Genomic DNA, 18,337 nt, shown 5'->3' with positions numbered 1-18,337 from the left:
TGTCTGTGTAATTCCTTTTCTCCTCTTCAATGATTTCCTTTGGATAGATTATTCATCATGGGGGTCACTGGGATGAAGGCACAGGAAATGTTTGGCTTTGGACACATACACACAAAATTATTATGAAATCATTATTGCACAAAAATTATATGCATTACGTGGGCTCAGATCCAGAGTGGTTCCAAAGATGAGTAAGGCCTCTGTCTGCCTTGATTTGACATTCAGGTGCAGAACAGAGAAGTGCATTAATTGGTCACAGAGGAGCAGTCAGACCTGAGTCTTTAAGGGTAAGGAGCTCTCCTGACAATGGAGGAGATGGCATTCTAGGCTCAGTGAATGGCATATGTAAAGGGGGTATATGAGAGCATGGGGATCTTAAGATGTAAGAAAAGCATGTGAATACTGAAATGCATTAGGAGCAGAATGGGTGGGAAGACTCTTCTGGAACATTGGCTCAAACAACTAACAGAGGGGCATATTCTCTTCAGGCTATCCACAGGTTTGTTCCGTTATCACTTGAACCTCATTGCAACTGCTGAATCATAAAACTTTAAATAAATTTTAGCTTATTTCTGGACTCCCAAGAAAAGAGGGAAAAATTCTTTGGGCTTGAAAAAATCAAAGTAGAGAGATAAGTGCTTTCATTTCTAAATGGAAATTAAATTTGTATCATAAGAAACATTCAGTCAGTCATTTTGCTGAATAAGACAGAGTAAGGAGAAAATAGGGAAGTTCATTGAAAACCTTAAATAGCAATGATGCTGGTGGCTAAAGGAAGGCACATTTGAAAAAGACAGTTGGTCCTAAGAGCACAGCTGGATCAGACCCACTACTGTTTCTGAGTTCCAGGCTTCCCAAAAGCAGAGGGAAATGGACTCCAAAGACAGAGAGAGATCTGTGATTGTGTCCCAACATATTAACTCTGTGAGCTTGGGCAAGTTACTTGACACCTCTGAGGCTCAGTTTTCTCATCTGAAAAATAAGAACAAAAGTAGTGCCTACCACCTAGGATTATTGGAGGATTTAGTAAGATTGCCTTCACAATGCTCACCAAGCTCACCTGGCAAAGCAAGATCAAATAAATGGTGGTGACAACTTTTGGATATTTCCCTCTTCTCTTTCTTCTCCTCCTTCTCCTCGTCATCCTCCTTCTCCTCTTTTTTCCTTCTCCTCCTTCTCCTCCTCCTCCTCCCTCTCCTTCAGTTGAAACTTTCCCAGTGAAGAAATGCCTACTTTCTTGCTCTTGCCTCTGGGACTCTTAGTCCCAGAATCACAGAATTGTAGGTGTCAGTGGGAGACAGGAGACCCAGATGAGGTCGAAGGCTTGTCCAAGATCATGCAAGGAATTAACGAAAGAGGTAGATCCTTTGACACTCTATCTACTGATTTTTTTTTTCATCTTGATAAAAATAGAACCCAATCCTATTATCTGCGGTTGACAATGTTGTATTGTATATTTTAAAGTTCCTAAGAGAGTAGATTTAAAAATTCTGATGACACACACAAAACTAAAACTATGTAAGGTGATAAATGTCTAAACTAACTTTATTGTGGTAATCATTTTGTAACATATACATATATAAAATCACTACGTTGTACACCTTAAACTTATGCAATATCATATATCAATTATATCTCAGTAAAACTGGGAAAAAATCAGACCAACCCCTGCCTCTGAGAGCAGAGAACACAGGTGAGCAGGAAAAAAAATATCCAGAAGGAAGGTCTGCAGATCTGGGAGGGGAGGTCTGCCCTTCAGAATGCCAAGTTTAACAGAATCAGTCCACTCACAATGACAGATGGCAGCCTGGGTGGGGCAGCTTTTGGCAATAGCTCTTCTGTGATATCAGTATCTCTAATGAAGGTGGTAAACAGACACTCATCAGCAAGGATACCAGGATTCCCAGAGGGAAATCTATCAATAGGATCTGAGTTGGTAGGCAGAGTCTTAGTTGAGAAGGGCCACTGTCCAAGGATGGCCACCCTGGAGGAAATGCCCAGCCCCTTCCAGATAATCGTACACACATTAGGCTTATTTATGCTCATCAAATGACCATCTGAGGGAGAAGTCGTCTTTGCAAGGATGTCATCACCAAGAAAGGTGGAGCATACACTCCTTGAATTGGTGGGAAGAGCTACTACCTCTATAATCCACTGTATCTGGAGAGTATACAAGGTCTGGTGGGCTTTCCATTGTCTCTCTCTCTGTGTGAGTCTATCCCTGAGGAGATAATTGACCTCTGGTCCCACAAAGCCACCAACTATTCATGGGAATATGGCAACTAGACTGAGAAGTCCACCTTGGGTATACCTGGCCCCGAGTTGATGCCTCATTAGTGCCCTCAAAATTAGGGTAGTCTGTCCCAACCAGAAGTGAATTTTCTTCTCCATCCACACCCACTTCCCTGGCCCATGAGGACCAAACCAGTTTCAACATGAGTTGTAATATAGCTACGCTGGCAACCCCATGGTGGGCTACCCCAAAGTGGTACTATCTGATAGCAAGTGACAAACATAGTTCTTAGCAAATTTAGGAATATATGGTTTCCCTTCAAGACACTCTCCATCCATAGGAGGGCCAATTTGTTTTATCAAGGATACAGGCACTATGTTTCCATTTCTGTTGAATAAGACATGTTATTAGGCAACAGCCACAGTTCCTCCACAGACACACCCTAGACAGCTCTAGAAACCACAAAACATGTTCAGCAGGAAAATTACGCTTTTCCTCCATATTTCCTCATTTACTGAGGTAGAAACAAAAATAAATTTTAATTTATGTTTCTTTTTTTTGTAATCATTATTTCAGTTTAAATAACTTCTTGCCATTTACAACCTAAATCCAGTTTTCTCTTTTTTTTAATTAATTATTTTTATTGGGTACAGGTCTGTGAATCGTCAGGCTGACACACTTCACAGCACTCACCATATCACATACCCTCCCCAATGTCCATAACCCAACCACCCTCTCCATACCCCGCCCCAGCAACCCTCAGTTTGTTTCGTGAGATTAAGGGTCTCTTATGGTTTGTCTCCCTCTCGATCCCATCCTGTTTCATTTTTTCCTTCCCTACCCCCCAAACCCCCCACTCTGACTCTCAAATTCCCCATATCAGCGAGATCATATGATAATTGTCTTTCTCTGATTGACTTATTTTGCTTAGCATAATACCCTCTAGTTCCTTCCATGTCATTGCAAATGGCAACATTTCATTTCTTTTGATGGCTGCATAGTATTCCATTGTGTGTGTGTGTGTGTGTGTGTGTGTGTGTGTGTGTGTGTATCATATCTTCATTATCTATTCATCTGTTGATGGTTGTCTAGATTCTTTCCATAGTTTGGCTATTGTGGACATTGCTGCTATAAACATTCAGGTGCACATGCCCCTTCGGATCACTACATTTGTATCTTTAGGGTAAATACCCAGTAGTGCAACTGCTGGGTCATAGGGTAGCTCTATTTTCAACTCTTTGAGGAACCTCCATGCGGTTTTCCAGAGTGCCTGTACCAGCTTGCATTCCCACCAACAGTGTAGGAGGGTTCCCCTTTCTCTGCATCCTCTCCAACATCTGTCGTTTCCTGACTTGTTAATTTTAGCCATTCTGACTGGCATGAGGTGATTTCTCATTGTGGTTTTGATTTGTATTTCCCTGATGCTGAGTGATGTGGAGTACTTTTTCATATGTCTGTTGGCCATCTGGATGTCTTCTTTGCAAAAATGTCTGTTCATGTCCTCTGCCCATTTTTTTAAAGATTTTATTTATTTATTTATTTATTTATTTGACACAGAGAGAGAGAGAGATCACAAGTAGGCAGAGAGGCAAGCAGAGAGAGGGGGGGAAGTACGCTCCCTGCTGAGAGCAGAGAGACTGATGCAGGGCTCAGTCCCAGGATCCTGAGATGATGACCTGAGCCAAAGGCAGAGGCTTAACCCACTGAGCCACCCAGGTACACCCTCTGCCCATTTCTTGATTGGATTATTTGTTCCTTGGGTGTTGAGTTTGATAATTTCTTTAGATAATTTCTTTATCTAATATGTCATTTGTGAATATCTTCTCCCATTTTGTTAGTTGATTTTGCTGACTGCTTCCTTTGCTGTGCAAAAGCTTTTGATCTTGATGAAGTCCCAATAGTTCATTTGTGCCCTTGCTTCCCTTGCCTTTGGTGATGTTTCTAGGAAGAACTTGCTGCAGCTGACGTCGAAGAGGTTGCTGCCTATGTTCTCCTCAAGGATTTTGATGGATTCCTTTCTCACATTGAGGTCTTTCATCCATTTTGAGTCTATTTTTGTGTGTGGTGTAAGGAAATGGTCCAGTTTCCTTCTTTTGCATGTGGCTGTCCAATTTTCCCAATACCATTTGTTGAAGAGACTGTCTTTTTCCCATTGGACATTCTTTCCTGCTTTGTTGAAGATCAGTTGACCATAGAGTTGAGGTTCCATTCCTGGGCACTCTGTTCTGTTCCATCCATCTATGTGTCTGTTTTTGTGCCAATGCCATACTGTATTGATGATTACAGCTTTGTAATAGAGCTTGAAGTCTGGAATTATGGTGCTACCAACTTTGGTTTTCTTTTTCAACCATTTCTCTGGCTATTTGGGGTCTTTTCTGGTTCCATACCAATTTTAGGATTATTTGTTCCACTTCTTTAAAAAATTGATGGTATTTTGATAGGGATTTCATTAAATGTATAGATTGCTTTAGTTAGCATAGACATTTTCATAATATTTGTTCTTTTAATCCATGAGCGTTGAACATTTTTCCATTTCTTTGTGTCATCCTCAATTTCTTTCATGAGTACTTTATAGCTTTCTGAATACATATTCTTTGTCTCTTTGGTTAGGTTTATTCCTAGGTATCTTATGGTTTTGGGTGCAATAGTAAATGGCATTGACTCCTTAATTTCTCTTTCTTCTATCTTGCTGCTGGTGTATAGAAATGCAACATATTGCTGTGCATTGATTTTATATCCTGACACTTTACTGAATTCCTGTATGACTTCTAGCAGTTTTGGAGTGGAGTCTCTTGGGTTTTCCACATAAAGTATCATATCATTTGCAAAAAGGGAGAATTTGACTTCTTCTTTGCCAATTCAAATGCATTTTATTTCTTTTTGTTGTCTGATTGCTGAGGCTAGGACTTCTAGTACTATGTTGAATAGCAGTGGTGATATTGGACATCCCTGCCATGTTCCTGACCCTAGAGGAAAAGCTCTCAGTTTTTGCCCAATGAGAATGATACTCGCTGTGGGTTTTTCACAGCTGGTTTTGATGATATTGAGGTATGTACCCTCTATCCCTACACTTTTAAGAGTTTTGATCAAGAAAGGATGCTGTACTTTGTCAAATGCTTTTTCAGCATCTATTGAGAGTATCGTATGGTTCTTGTTCTTTCTTTTATTAATGTATAGTATCATAATGATTGATTTGTGGATGTTGAACCAACCTTTCAGCCCAGGAATAAATCCCACTTGGTCATGGTGAGTAATCCTTTTAATGTACTGTTGGATCCTATTGGTTAGTATTTTGGTGAGAATTTTTGCATCTGTGCTCATCAAGGATATTGGTCTGTAATTCTCCTATTTGTTGGGTGTTTGTCTAGTTTTGGGATCAAGGTAATGCTGGCCTCATAAAATGAGTTTGGAAGTTTTCCTTCCATTTCTACTTTTTGGAACAGTTTCAGAAGAATAGGTATTAATTCTTCTTTAAATGTTTGGTTGAATTCCCCTGGGAAGCCATCTGGTCTTGGGCTCTTGTTTGTTGGGAGATTTTTGATAACTGCTTCAATCTCCTTACTGGTTATGGGTCTGTTCAGGTTTTCTATGTCTTCCTGGTTCAGTTTTGGTAGTTTTTACATCTCTAGGAGTGCATCCCTTTCTTCCAGATTGTCAAATTTGCTGGCGTATAGTTGCTCATAATATGTTCTTATAATTGTTTGTATTTCTTTGGTGTTGGTTTTGATATCCACTATCATTTTGGATACACTTGGATAGAGTCATCTCAGTGTCATGGGGAGCTTGTTACCTACAAAAATGAGAGAAAGGAAAAAAATAAAGCACAGGGAACTTTATCTGAATCTCTAGTAAATTCTCTTCAGTATGTATTTCACAAATTGTTTATACCTTACATGGAAGTGAATTTATTACAAATCCAAACCACAATGGCTTATGGACATCCTATATCTTGGGCTTCTGCTGACAGGTATGATGGCTCCAATGAGCCAGGGAACTCCCATTTGTGCCAACTGGGTAGCCCTGGTGTATCCAGGTAGCCATGTTTGGGGACAAGAGGATGCCTAGCTGCCAAGCTGGGAAGCCCAATACCAAATGGCTAATTTACACTTTTATTGATAAGGGATAAGTGCCCATTTCAAGGCATCTTGTTTCATTGAGAAATAGAAGGAACTGGAAAAGAGTTCTACAGGCTTCCCAAATCACATCTACCTACCTGCAGCTGTTCCCACTTGCTCTTCCTTCTCTCCAGGTTCAGTGGGAGGATTTTCTTCGCTCTTATCTAAAGCCAAACCCTCCAGTTATGCACTAGATTCACCCCATCTTACCTCCCCAAGAATTGCGTTCCTGCATTCCTCCCCTCTCTGCTGAAGAATTCCCAGTTAGCACATGAGCAGACCAGAGTGCCTCTCATTTTTAGAACCTCCTCTGAACTCCATACCCCCGCCAGTGATACTTGCTTTCCCTTCTCCATCTGGAGACATCCAAAAGGCATCTCTAGTCCCTTGGCCCCCATTCTCTCTTGCTCTGGCTCCTCAACACTTCCCCAGACACCTTTAGCAAAGTCACAGATGCTTTCCAAGTGGCTAGATCAGAGGGTCCACAATCAGGCCCACCTCACCCACACAACAGCAGAATTTGACAAAGTTTATCTCTCTCTCCTTGCTGAAGCACCTTTTCCATTTGGCCCTGGAGATACTACTCTCCCTCCTGCTTCTCTGACCCCATCATTGGCCACCCTCCCAGTCTTCTCTGGTTCCTTTCTGCCTCCCTGACCTCTAAGCAACGAGGGCTTTGAGGTACATCCTCAGACTTCTTCTATCTACACTCACTCCCCTGGAGGGATCAGCCAGCTGCAAATCTGTAAACACCATCTCTCTGCACTGACAACATCCAAACAATTTTCTCCATCCCATACTTCTCTAAAGTCCAGAAATTATAGTCAATTCCTTACCCACTTCCCTTGGATAGACAATAAGCATCTCCTGGCCCTTATCACAGAACCCTACAGTCTTCACTGTCTCCATAAATGACAAGTCCATTCTTCTAGTTGTTCTGGTCAATAACCTTAGAGTTCTCCTGGATGCCCCTCTTGCCCTCTTCCATTTCCAACACTCCACCCTATTCCAGCCAGCACTTTTTTTCCAAATCAATCATGTATCAGATGGCTTCTCAAGAACGTCCAGCACTGCTCTGCTATCTGGTTTATCTGTCTCTCCCTTAGAACACTCCACAGGCTCCCCTTTCTCTGCTCTCACTCTACAGTCCCTTCACTGCCCCAGCCCTGGGGGGGCTCTTCATGCTCCATTCAGATCATGTCACTTCTCTCCTCGGGGTCACCCAGAAGCTACCTCCTCCCTTAGGATGAACCCAACCCTCTGCTGGGATCCAGGCCTAGCCTAATTTCTAGTCTCACATCCCAAACTTTCCTCCCATCTCTGTTTAGTCACTCTGGCCCCTGAGCTCTTAAAACAGGCTGAGTTCTTCTCTACCACAGGCCATTTGTACTTGCCCCTTTCTCTGGGAACTTCTTTTCTTGGGAGTTGTGTGGAGTATCTTTTACCAGATCTGTGCATGGCTCACAACCTATCTTCACTCAGTCTCTGCTTCAGTGTCACCTCTGCAGATAGGCCTTTACAAATCTCCCTGTCTAAAATATAACCCCTCCCCACCATCCTCACTCCCTATCTCTATCCCCACCTTTATTTGTTTTCTTACCCTTATCTCTACCTGACATTATTAGATTATTTGCCTATTTCTGATTTCTCTTCCACATTAGCATGGAAAGACCAGATCCACAGTCCCTCAAATGGTGTCTGACACATAGTAGGAACTCAACAAACATTTACTGAGGGAATTAATTTATGTTTTTGTGTGAATTGTCTCTTGGTGGCTTTTGCACATGCTTATTGGTATGTTTGACATTTTAACACTGATTTTTAACTTTTTTAATTTAAATTCAATTTAGTTAACATACAATGTATTATTAGTTTCAGGGGTAGAGTTCAGTGATTCATCAGTTGTACATAACACCCAGTACTCATGTGTCTTCCTTAACACCCATAACAAGTTACCAGATCCTGCCAACCACCTCCCCTCCAGCAACCCACAGTTTATTTCCTATGATTAAGAATATCTTATGGTTTACCTCCCTCTCTGTTTTTATCTTATTTTTCCTTCCCTTTCCCTATATTCATCTGTTTGTTTCCTTAAAGTCCACATATGAGGGAAATCAGATAGTTGGTCTTTCCCTGAATGACTTAGGTCACTTAGCATAATACCCTCTAGTTCCATTCATGTCATTGCAAATGACAAGATTTCATTTTTTTGATTGCTGAGTAATATTCCATTGTATATATACACCAAATCTTCTTTATCCACCATCTTTCAAAAGACAACTGGGCTCTTTCCATATTTTGGCTATTGCTGCTATAAACATTGGGGGATGCATGTGCCCCTTTGAATCACTATTTTTGAATCATTTGGATAAACACTTAGTAGTGCAATTGCTGGGTTGTAAGATAGCTCTATTTTTAACTTTTTGCGGAACCTCCATATTGATTTCCAGAGTGGCTGCACCAACTTGCATCCCCACCAACAGTGTAGGAGGGTTCCCCTTTCTCTGCATCCTCGCCAACATTTGTTGTTTCCTGTGTTGTTCATTTTAGCCATTCTGATGGGTGTGAAGTGATATCTTTTTTTTTAAGGTTTTATTTATTTATTGTGTCAGAGAAAGAGAGAGAGTGAGAGCGAGCACAGGCAGACAGAGTGGCAGGCAGAGTCAAAGGGAGAAGCAGGCTCCTTGCGGAGTAAGAAGCCCGATGTGGGACTCGATCCCAGGACACCAGGATCATGACCTGAGCCAAAGGCAGCTGCCTAAGTGATATCTTATTGTGGTTTTAATTTGTAGTTCCCTGATGCTGAGTGATATTGAGCATTTTTTCATGTGTCTGTTGGCCATCTGGATGTCTTTTAGCAAAAGTGTCTGTTCATGTCTTTTGCCCATTTCTTGGTTGGAGTATTTGTTCTTTGAGTGTTGAGTTTGATAAGTTCTTTATAGATCTTGGATACTAGCCCTTTATCTGATATGTCATTTGCAAATATCTTCTCCCATCCCATAGATTGCCTTTTAGTTTTGTTGATTATTTTCCTTTGCTGTGCAGAAGGCTTTTATCCTGATAAAGTCTCAATAGTTAATTTTTACTTTTGTTTCCCTTGCCTTCAGAGAGAAGTCTAGCAAGAAGCTGCTGTGGCCAAGGTCAAGGAGATTGCCGCCTGTGTTTGTGTCTAGGATTTTGATGGCTTCCTGTCTCACATTTAGGTCCTTCATCCATTTTGAGTTTATTTTTGTATGTGGTATAAGAAAGTGGTCCAGTTTCATTCTCCCGCTTTTCTGTCCATAAAAATTGAATTTTAAGAGCTTGTTACAGTGGAAACAGAATTATCTTTTGTCTTTCATATATATTACAAATGTTGTTACCTGATGTCATTCACTATTTTTTTGTTTCATAAGGCAAAAGTCACAGTAGTTTCTCTTTTCAATTGACCCTGCCTTATAGTCAATGCAGATTTCTCCCCTATTCTGTCAAGGTTGTGTTTAGTCTTCATCCATGGCATTACTTGGCATTTCCAGTTTGTCCTATGTGTTCATTAGCATTTTAATGAAATATTGCAAGGAGCTGTCCCAGAGGCTGCTAGCCAGATTCCTTTCAAACCTGAGTCAAGAAAATGACTCTTTAGCTACAACCTGGTTATCATGGTCATGATCTCAGTTAATCAGAGGTAGCAGAAATCATACTGCATTAATTCATCATTACTCAAAGCACAGGCAGATACACAGTCTGGGGAATAATGGCCATGGAATGCTGATGCCCATTCTTTGGAGTGTTTATCACAGTCAGTTTGTCACACTTTAAGGCATCCAGGTATTTTACTTGAAGAGACATAAACCAGTAAAATGGCAGCAGAACCTTACAGAAGGAGGGATATTTGAAAATGCTCAGTCTAGGGATAGTGCAATGGCAATAGTGTAGAGTTGAGACAATATCTGAAATCTGTACCTTTACTGGCCACAGAGGACAATAAAAGCACTGTGTGGAGACCCTAAATGTAATGTCAGAGCAACCCTAGGAGATGTAAGGACCCAGGTAATTAACCTTAGTCTCTCAGGACGTTCTATTCCACTTACCCTGATAACCTTTGTCTACTCGCAGGCCTAAGGGAATGCCTGCCCCACAGACTCCCTCTTCTTTCCAAATATTACAGATGTACCACCTCTGAGACCAGCACTTCTGCTCTGCAGAGCCTTCTGTGAGACCAGAAAGAGCCCAGGGCCATCTTGCTACAGTCTTTTCCCTGAAGATCTACCCTCACCCTTCCTAATGAGCCTGGACTTGAAGGTTAAGCATCCCTGCTCTGACTGTGTTTAACTCATCAGAACAATGGGGTGTTGGTGCCTATATACACAGGAGAAAATGAGAGATCACTATGCAAGCAGCTGCACCAGTGTCTAGCCCAAGGCAGGGACTAACACAGACTCACAACTAATTTCCTCTGTCAGCTGCCCCAGATGGCACAGTTGAGCTGCTTTTACCTCAAGCCCTACTGGCCTTAATTCCAGTATTTAGGACCCTTCCCATGGGCATCTCGGTTCTCTTCCCTCCATGAGAACAGAGTGGGAGTGAGAATATGTAGCATGAGACCTCGTGTCCACAGGTATCCCAAGGAACCTTTGGTGGTATCCCAAAGTCCTAGAGCTGCATATTCAGGTTTGGACCCACCACGGGTCTCAGGCAGGACCTGAAGTTTTGCATGTATTTTCATGAACACAGTTTTGCTTACCAGAATATTCAGGGAGAAATGCAAGAGGTGTTATTCTGCTCTGTAGTTAGCACAAGTTGACCCTTGGAAATACATGACTTCTGTGTTTACTGACATATGCTGGGTACATTCAGCAGCTGCTATTTAGAATGTGCAAGATGTTGATAAAGTAGTAAAGATTTACAGGGGTAAAATAAATGGAGCAAAAAAAAAAAAAAAATAGGGGCGCCTGGGTGGCTCAGTGGGTTAAAGTCTCTGCCTTTGGCTCAGGTCATAATCTCAGGGTCCTGGAATCCAGCCCTGCATCGGGCTGTCTGGTCAGCAGGGAGCCTGCTTCCTCCTCTCTCTCTGCCTGCTTCTCTGCCTACTTGTGATCTGTCAAATAAATGAATAAAATCTTTTTTAAAAAATAGTGATAATCCAAGCAGAAAATGGACAAAAGACCCAAATAGACTTTTTTCCAAAGAAGACATACAGATGACCAACAGAAACATGAAAGGTTGTTCAACATCACCCATCATTGAGGAAATGCAAATCAAAACCACTACAAGATGCCAAATCACACCTGTTTGAACAGCTAGTATCAAAAGATAAGAGACTGGTGCAGCCACTATGGAAAACAGTATGGAGGTTCCACAAAAAAAAATTTTACACTTGATCTTAGCCAAAGGGCCAAGAAGCGATCCACAAAAAAATTTTAAAAAGAACTACCATATGACCCAGCAATCCCATTTCTGATCATTTACCTGAAGGAAATAAAATTATTATTTTCAACAGATATCTGCACCTTCACGTTCATTTCATTACTCACAACAGCCAAGATATGGAAACAAACTAGGTGTCCATTGATGGGTGAATGGATAAGAAAAGATGTGATATATATATTCAATGGCATATTATTCAACAATAAAAAAGAAGAAAATCCTGACACGTGAGATGATATGAACAAAACTCGAGGTCATCATGTTTAAAAAATTAATGAGACACACAAAGACCAATATTGTATGATCTCGCTTATATGTAAAGTCTAAAAAAGCCAAATTCATAGAAACAGAGTGGAATGGGGATTGTCAGTGGCTGATGGCAGGGGGAATGGAGAGACATTAGTGAAAGAATATGAACTTCTAGCTGTAAGACTAGTAAGTTCTGAGGATCTAATTGCAGTATGGTGATGACAGTTAACAATACTTGGACTTTGCCAAGAAAGGAGATCTTAAACATTTCTCACCAAACACAAAGCAAGATAAGTACGGTGATGGGTACTTGTGGTAATCAATTTGCAATATCTATGTGTGTCAAATCATCTAGTTGTACATTCTTTTTTCCCCAATATAAAGATCTTTTTTATTTATTTGAGAGAGAAGAGAAGGGAGGGAGAGCGAGCAGAAAGGGGGGTGTGCCAGAGGGAGAGAGAAGCAGATTCCCAGCTGAACAGGGAGCCTGATGAGGGGCTCAGTCCCAAGACCCTGAGATCATAACTTGAGCCAAAGGCAGACACTTAACCCACTGAGCCACCCAAGCACCCCCAGGCTGTACATCCTAAATGTATACAATGTTACATGTAAATCATATCTCAATAAAGCTGGGCAGGTGGTGGGAGGGTGGAGAAGAGGGGAAATAGTGACTTTTTCCACTGCTACAATGTTGCCATTTGGCTGAGTAGAAGGCAACTTGAAGTTACAGAAGTAGCTATAGTTAGCTCGCTCATATTTGTGAACTATATTTAAATATAACCAAAGAAGAATGTACTTCTATAATCCTAATTCATTTTTTAAGGGTGTATCATTTGTGTGAACTAAATTTATTTCCTAAATCAAAACCCACAGCTTGCTCCTTCTTTTTCAGAGAAAAAGGATGATAAAGAAGGAAGGGGTGAGGTGCCGGTGGCCTGCGTGACACTGACAGTGCTGTATGCACTTGGGCTGCCCTAGTGTGGAAGTCATAAAGCTGTCGACGCCACCAGGAGCTGGATTTTCTGCTGCTTGCAGCTGCTTGCAATACTACCCAGTAGTTGTCCTTGCCTTCATACCTTCTCTCCATGCACGTGCCCACCAGACAGCCACCTTTCCCTCTACACACCAGCCACTGAGCCATGCAAGTAGACCGGCTCCCCTTCTGGTCTGCCTTGGTCTTCCCATCCACCTTCTGTCCTCACTTGTCTATGCCACCCATGGGCCCAGAATTCCCTGTCCTGCACCACAACCCAGTACGGGTTATGCTGGTTATGGCCCTATCTGCCTAGATCCATTCCCTGTTTAGGGGTCTGCTCCTTTCCAGGCCTCTGACCAGGAAGCAGGGCACAGATCCCTTTTGTCCCCAGGCCTCCAGACGATTAAAGACCCTGCAGCATGTCCAGGCCTCTGCCACGAGGCAAGGACTGTGCCTTGCTCTTTGGGACCAATGTCTATACATTCCCAACGTCCTCCTCCTGCCCAAGGAATCTTCTTAGATTCTAGACAGAAAGAAAAACAGAAACTTCCCTTTTTACCATTGCCTGAGAAATTTAAGTGTTTGAAAGGTAACCAGAAAAATATTAGGTGAAAATCCCCTGACTTTTCCTGCCCTATAGGGCCTGGCACACATTCCAAATGGCATGGATCTGGAGAGAGGGAATGAGAGAAAAGATGTACAGTGTGTGCCCCTACCCCAGGGTGGCAGAGCCTCAGTGGGGGGGGGGGGGTTGTCCAAGGTCAGAGGAGGAAGGTGGTAGGCAGAGGTGTTAGGTAATGTGGGTACTGTGGTGGCAGACTTAGAAACCAGCTAGATGGGAAATTTTTCAGCCTGGTGAGGAAGAGGCTGGTGTGCTAAGTGTGGTCTCACAGCACAGGAGGAGGAGGAACCACACAGTCACCAGACACAGGGGGCTGAAGGGACCCCTTGGGTCCTGCCCCTCTCCCCCTCCACAGCCAGCCCTGAGAGTGGCCTGCTCACCACTGTCCCATACTCCTGGACCCTCTGCCAAACAGCCCCTCCCTGCTGTCACTCACAGCTCCCTCATCTGCCAGATGCACTACCTCTGGGGCCCATGAGGCTGGCCTCCCCTTCCCAGCACTGCCCACTGACCTCCTGCAAAGCACAATCTCTTGCTCTAGCTTCCTACAGCCCAGTCCAGACCTCACGGCCACTCCTCCTCAGGCCACTGCAGTGAGAGGCCACCGCCTGAGAGAGGACACAGGGTTTGCCTTTGTGGGGCAAACTTTTCTCTGTGTCAGCTCTTTAAAAGACCCACCAGCACTCTTCCTGTCCTGGGGGCTGTGCAGCCAGGAGTGAGTGGGGCAGAGAGAGAGCCCCAGATACAACACACACGCATGCGCACACACCTAGTCATGCGTGCACATGCACACACACACACAAGCCAGAAAGTAAGGCAAGTTGGTACAGGGCAGTGGCAGTGGCTTTATAACTTGGAAGTGTGGATTTTCTGTCTGCAGAAGAGGAAGAAAGCAGCCCCATAAAAACCCAACCTCGAGCGAGCTGAGAAGGTCAGCGATGGATGAAGAGAGCAGTGATCCTGGGGTCTCAGAACTTCTGGCTGACATGCAGGCAAACCCACCCAGCAGCCCTCAAAGTCCAGACAAGCCAAGCAAACATCCCTTGGGCCTGCTGCCATCTGAAGGACCTGCTCTGGGTGGGGACTTGACGTCTTTGGAGATGTACCCTCCCTTCTGTCTTCTTCTCTCTCCTTGTTTATGTGCATTGCTATCCCCATATCCAAATCATCATTTTGTATACTAGCTACTGTTACTTCCCTGTCTTCCAGGTCTTTCCAGCACTGATTCCTAGAAGAGCAGGGCTTTCATATACCAAGGCAGATGCAAGTCTGAACCTCTGCTGGGACAGAATGGGCCGTCCAAGCCCTCCCAGAACCCAGACATGCACTGTTCCCTGGTGAGCAGGATACAGTCTTTTGGGGGGTGACTGGTGAGTACCTGCTTCTGTGGGCCTGGTGATGCAAAAGGAGAAGCAGGAGGCATGTGGCCCCAGCCCTTTCTGGGACCTTGACAGAGACCCTTTGAGGAGCAAGACAGTTTCCCCAGATGCACATGGAAGCCAGCAAGCCCGCAGATACTCAGAATCTCCAAGGTATCCTGCGTACAGCTTCCCAGGAGACATGGATGCCAGGCAGGGGATGGCTGGTGTCTGGTGAAACATGGGGGATGCCATCCAAGAGCACAGACTTGACCCTAGACCCTAACACCCGTGAGCTGCCCCTGTGACTCCAGGAAGGCACAGGGAGATGTCATCCCCACCCAAGGGAATGCAAGACCCCAGACTGCTGAGAGCTGATGTTTACTGGATTAATACATACTCTGGGGCATCTGGGCCACAGTAGCTACATGACAGCGGGTTCGCCTCTGAACTTGCCTCAGACTCTATCATCCCCTGTGTGAAAGGGTAACTGAGAGCAGATGGTGGGTACGCAGGTGGGTTCAAGTCTCAGTGTGGCCTCATACTGGCTGCAGAACTTGAGGCAATTCACTGTAGCTCTATGTGCCCTGGTGTTCCCAGATGGCAAATAAACCTAACACTATTGCCTAGAGTTAGGGTTTCTGCTACTTCAGGCCCTCAGAGAGGCAGAGCCAGGCTGGGAAGGGATGAGATACACAAGGACCTGTGAGGAAATTGGGAAGCATGGGGAGCTTGGACAGCTTTCAGATCATCAGGTAACTATGTCCCCTGCTGGACAGAGGGATAGTTGGGGCAAGGCCACTGGGTGTCATGGAGCCAAAGTCACTGCCAGAGGAGCCCCGTGTTTCCTGGGAAGAGATGCCCTGGTGCTGGGTGCCACCTCAAAGCACAGTGGTCCATAATACCCCCACAGCCAGAGGTCTGAGAAAGGTCGGCTGGTGCCTTCTCGCACCTGCTATCATGAGAATATACGCATTTGCTTGGTTCTGGTCAGAGGACTTAGAGTGGACCTGGGTCAGATCTGCAGAAATGTCCCCAACTTCTATCCTTCTGGGCCCACTTTCCTTCTCCCCACTCTCCCTGCTCCTTGGACTTCAATGCCCCCACCCTTTTTTTTATTCTTTTCCCTCTCTCTTCCACAGCCCCTGGCCTGATTGTTATCCAACCGCAGGGCAGCCTCCAAAGCCTGAGAACTGTCCCTTTAAATTTTTTCAACTTTACATTCTGAGAAAAATAAATGAATCACTTTAAGTCTGAAAACTGACTTCTGGATATTTAACCAGATTAAGAATTAAGAATTAAGAAAGTTTTCTTTCACTTTCTCTCCCAGCTTTTTAAAAAGATTTTATTAATTAATAAATTTATAAATTTATTAATTTATAAATTAAATTTATAAATTTAGAGAGAGAGAGAGAACAAGCACAAGCAGTGGAAGAGGCAGAAGGAGAGAGAAAAAGATAAGCTTACTCTCGCTGAGCGGGGGTCTGATGAGGGACTCGATCCCAGGACCCCAGGATCATGACTTGAACCTAAGGCAGACACTCAACCAATGGAGCCCAGCACCCTTCTCCCAACATTTTACTTGGAAAAAGCTCAAAGGTAAAAAGTCAAACAAGTTACCATAACAAATGCCATATAATCTTTATCTAGGTTTACCAATTCTAACACTCTGCTATATTTGTTTCTTTATAAACACACACGCACGCACACACACACACACACACACACACAGAATTTTCTTTGACTGAAGAATAAGTTATAGACATCCTGATATTAAACTCCTAATTGTGTCAGCACATATCTTCAAAGGGGAAGGACTCCTCCCACATAACCACAAAATCATTACCACACCCAAGAAACTTAACATTAATTCAATAACATAATTTAACATATGATAAATAACAATATAGTTCATATTCAAAGTTTCTCCAGTTTTCCCCAGATTTTCTTGTACAGTCTTTTAAAATATTCAGGATCCAATCAAGGTTCAGCCTTATACACTTGATAGATCATCATGTTTCTAGTCATCGTTAATCTAAGGCAGGAGTTGGTAAACATTTTTGTGAAGGGCCAGATAGGTGTCTGTTTCAATGACTCAACTCTGTTCTTGTAGCTCAGAAGCAGCCAAGGTCCTTTGCAAACAAATGGGTGTTGTGTGTGTCAAGATGTGACCTATAAATTACAGTTTGTCAAACCCTCATCTAAGTCATTCTTCCCATCTTTTTTGTCCATAACGACATCACCATTTTTGATGAGTCCAAGCCTGTTGTCTTATAGAATATCCCATACACGGTTTTCCTGATTGTTTCTTTATGATTAGATGAGGTTAGAATAGGGGCACCTGGGTGGCTCAGTCAGTTGAACATCAGCCTTCAGCTCAAGCCATGATCCTGGAGTCCTGGGATCAAGCCCAAGGTCGGGCTCCCTACTTAGGGGAGCCTGCTTCTCCCTTCCCCTCTACCTTTCCCCCAACTCATGCTCTTTCTCTCTCTCTCTCTCAAAGAAATAAAAAAATCTTAAAAAAAAAAAAAGATAAGGTTAGAGTGGTGGGCAAAAATTCAAGATAGAAGAAGCTGTGGACTTCACATTACATCACACCAGGAGGCATGTAAGGTCAGTTTGTCCCATTACTGGTGTGATAAAGTTTGATCTCTTAAAGTGGTCTCTGTCAGATCTCTCTTGTAAAGGTAGTTTTTCCTTCTTTATAATTAAAAAGTAATTAAATTAAAATAACTAAAAAGTGAGGAGAAATTTCAGAACCATGAGAACATTTTGTTCCCCCATAACTTTTCACCAAATCCTTTTAGCATTGATGGTCCAGGAGTTGATAATCTTAGCCTAGGCCAATGAATACATTGACATTTGCAAAATAATAATTATCAAATTCTGTCATTTCTCCACATTTATCATCTGGCATAGTGGATGTGGTGGTATGCCTTCCTGGTTCCCCCTTGAGGACAGGCACTTACTCCTCCAGCTGGTCGGTGTTGTCTGCTGAAAGCTCTTAGGTGAGACCCTCCCCTAAAATCACCTTGTATGGAAAGAAACTACTTTCTCCAAGGTTACTGCTGCTCCTTGAGGATGGTTCTCATCTCTAAGAATGTAGTGGGAGGGAATACAACTGCTGGACCTTTGCCCCAACTTGGGACAACTCTGATGAGTCATTCCAACCCCAGAACTCCCTATTGAGAGCAGCTGTTGGGGCCCCTGGGCTGCTCAGTGGGTTAAGCATCTGCCTTCAGCTCAGATCATGATCCCAGGATCTGGGATTGAGCCCCACATCAGGCTCCTTGTTCAGCAGGGACCCTGCTTCTCCCTCTGCCTGTCATTCCCCCCGCTTGTGCTCTCTCTCTCTGTGTGTCAAATAAATAAATACAA

At 43.3% G+C, this 18,337-nt stretch overlaps 1 long non-coding RNA gene across 2 annotated transcripts in view; it reads right to left on the bottom strand.

The window, feature by feature from the left end:
• Nucleotides 1-3,740: 3,740 nt before the first annotated feature.
• The window catches only part of LOC309872528, a 30,127-nt gene continuing 15,530 nt past the window's right edge, over nucleotides 3,741-18,337 (bottom strand). The window contains exon 3 of one of the 2 annotated variants that reach the window (XR_014315942.1): nucleotides 3,741-6,023. This is a non-coding gene — a long non-coding RNA (uncharacterized lncRNA). The remainder of the gene's footprint in view (nucleotides 6,024-18,337) is intronic. The other variant, XR_014315943.1, reaches the window with a different exon arrangement.

The sequence above is a fragment of the Mustela nivalis genome (assembly GCF_964662115.1).
Source record: "Mustela nivalis genome assembly, chromosome: 1".
Taxonomy (NCBI): Eukaryota; Metazoa; Chordata; class Mammalia; order Carnivora; family Mustelidae; genus Mustela; species Mustela nivalis.
This window is presented reverse-complemented; position numbering and strand designations above follow the sequence as displayed.